The 2764-nt window shown below is 41.4% G+C and overlaps 1 protein-coding gene across 1 annotated transcript in view; it reads left to right on the top strand.

Moving 5' to 3' along the window:
* Positions 1 to 2764, top strand: part of LOC104280952 (protein FAM198B-like) — a gene marked incomplete at its 5' end in the record, with an annotated part of 5717 nt that overhangs the window by 433 nt on the left and 2520 nt on the right. The window lies entirely within an intron of this gene.

Below are 2764 nucleotides of genomic sequence, written 5' to 3'. Positions count from 1 at the left end.
GGAAAGAGATAAGGAACTTAACTGACATTTTCTAAAAGAGAAAGCAAAGGCCTTAAGGCAGGCATACTCTTTCTCCTTGACACCTTGTTTCTCCAAACATAGTTCCTGACTATGTTCACAACTATAAAACACTATTTTTTTACTATGTGATCCTTCCTCCCCCTCCCTAGCCCCCAGGGTTGGTTTAGGTGGTTTTGGCCAGTTGAAATCCGGATCAAGGGAACAGTTGTAGTGGCTAATTTCCCTTCCTTTTAAAAATCTAGCCAGTGACTTAGTATGGAGAGAGTAGAGCAACAACTGATGAATGATACAGCTGCTGTACCTCAGTTAGCTATTGCACATAACCATTAGCTCTCCAAAGAACACCAAACTAGGGCTCTCCCCAGCAATATCATAATGTATGGTTACAGTTATAGCAATAATGTAGTAGAATATTAATACATTCCCTGTGTTAGTAAAGACTGAATTGTACCACTTGGCTGGAAGGTAATTTTATGGCTTCCTGAGATATGGCACTACTTTCAATTGTCCTTGCCTGTTCGACAGGTCTGGGTGACTGAGCCTCCTGTAGCACTTACTGGTTTATTTAAAACTGCAGCAATCACTAGCTTTATGCATTGTATTTGGTTGTTCATAGAATTCAGCTTTTAATAGACTAACATTTATTGAAATATAAAAATCATTACTTATGCTTGATATAGTCTAACTCTGCCCTTCTCTGTCCTGTTCTAGGATGCATGGATGTTTCCAATTTTTTCGAGTTACATTTTTTGCAGACTTACATTAAATTAAGCATTCCATTCTTCTCTAAAATTACATTGTCACTTGCATAACGACTCCATCTTTAGTCCCACCCTGGGCAAGTAATTCTTAGAAACTGGATTATTCTGATGCTCAACATGGTAGTGCCCCTATAGGAATAGTACAGATTGCATCAGTTAGTGATCTCATGGCATTGTGTTCTTGCTGAGGAGCTTAAAAATTCTCCTAAGTTCTGTGTTGTTTTCTAATTTAAGGCCTTCTAGGAGAAGGTCTTCATAACAGAAGTCGTATTACCCAGGAGGAGTGATCAGTTAAAATAAGATACCACAGGACTGAACTGTATAAACAGGATTGAATTGTACATGACAAAGAAACAAATTATTCTTATAATAGTAGTTGGTATCAGAATGATTTAAACCTCCAGTTGCCATTCTTGCCAGACAAGAGCATGAATTCCGGAAAGTGAGTGAAAGCGGGTCTTGCAGTTCTTAAAGATTAAAATTTTATCTGTGTGCTTCAGGCATAATTTTAAAGTTTATTGTCAGTAGAACAGAAGGCTCTAAACCGAAAACTGCCAAGAATGGAATCTATGCTTCATGAGTCATTCAGCAATTCCAAATAATGGTGAAAAGTATTATCTATTAAACATACTTCCCCCAGAAGAATGTGTTTGTGCCCATAGTAGATACCCCTAATCTCTGTTTCAAGCACTGTAAAACATAAGAGCAGGCTAAAAAGTGCTTATAGCTGACCTTCAATTGCCTTCTGCAATAAGTAAACTAAGGTCTTTAAATATAAAATGACTTCTTTAATTTTGGGGGTTTGGACCTCTCATGTACATAAAGATATGCCAAAACCCAGTGCTAAATTATAAAGGTTGCAGCATCAGTTCCAGAGTGTCTGATCATTCTGTCTTAACACTGTAATGATGCAAGATATTGTGAAGAGGCTGTCTGTAGGAGTATGATCGTCTTGTCTACATAATCCATGTAGTGAAGTGTGGTGAAGATGAATTAGGGCTATACATCAGAGGAATCTGTCTGAAAGGCCTCTGCTTCATGTTTTCGGGAAAGCCTTGGGATGATTTGAATGAAAGATCCCATGAACAAGAATGCTGCAAGCAAGATGAGCTGTAGTGCCTGCAGGTGCTGAGTACTGCTCATGAGACGAGAAATATGAGAAATCTGTTCCTTTCCCTGGGATTTTCACATCTGAATAAAAACACTGCCACCAAGACTGGTAGCAGCAGCATTACATACTTAAGAAAAAACCCACAACTCTCAGACTTTCATTTGGTCAACAAAAACTGGAGGCTGTTTCAACATGCAGCATAATTCTACCTCAGGAGAAAAGTCTTAACAGTTCATTTCACTGGGATGTCAGGAAAATAAAATTGCAATTTCTTAAGGCTTATGTGAATAATAATGCTTTTACTCTCAAAGAAATTTAAAACGTTAGCAGTATACAACGAGTGAGGATAGGAAAAATTATTTACTTTTGACAAGCTACTCATTAAGCCTTAGATGCACCAGGCCAGACTTCCAGTCAGTCAGCACATGTCAGCAGGAGCAGGGCTGCTCCCTGGGGAGACAAGTGGGAACCCAGGGCAGCCCCATGGCAGGCAGGGCCCACAGCAGGAGAGGCAGCCCAGCAGAAAGGCTGGTGAAAGCCACAGGGCTTATTGATAGCGTCAGGCACAGACAAGGCCGCAAGCCAGCCCCAAGGCCAATGAGTTTTAAGGACCCAGTCCTATTCAACACCTTTATTGACCACTTGGATGAGGGGATTGAGTCTACCCTTAGTAAGTTTGCAGGTGACACCAAGCTGGGGGGGAGTGTCGATGTGCCGGAGGGTAGGAAGGCACTGCAGAGGGATATGGATAGAGGGTCAGTGGGCCGAGGCCAACGGTATGAAGTTGAGCAAGATCAAGTGCAGGGTCCTACTCTTTGGCCACAACAACCCCCTGCAGCGCTACCGACTGCAGGAAGAGTGGCTGGGGAGC

Source organism: Apaloderma vittatum, unplaced genomic scaffold (genome assembly GCF_000703405.1).
Source record: "Apaloderma vittatum isolate BGI_N311 unplaced genomic scaffold, ASM70340v1 scaffold671, whole genome shotgun sequence".
NCBI lineage: Eukaryota > Metazoa > Chordata > Aves > Trogoniformes > Trogonidae > Apaloderma > Apaloderma vittatum.
The sequence above is the reverse complement of the archived record's forward strand: the minus strand, read 5'-3'. Positions and strand labels throughout refer to the sequence as shown.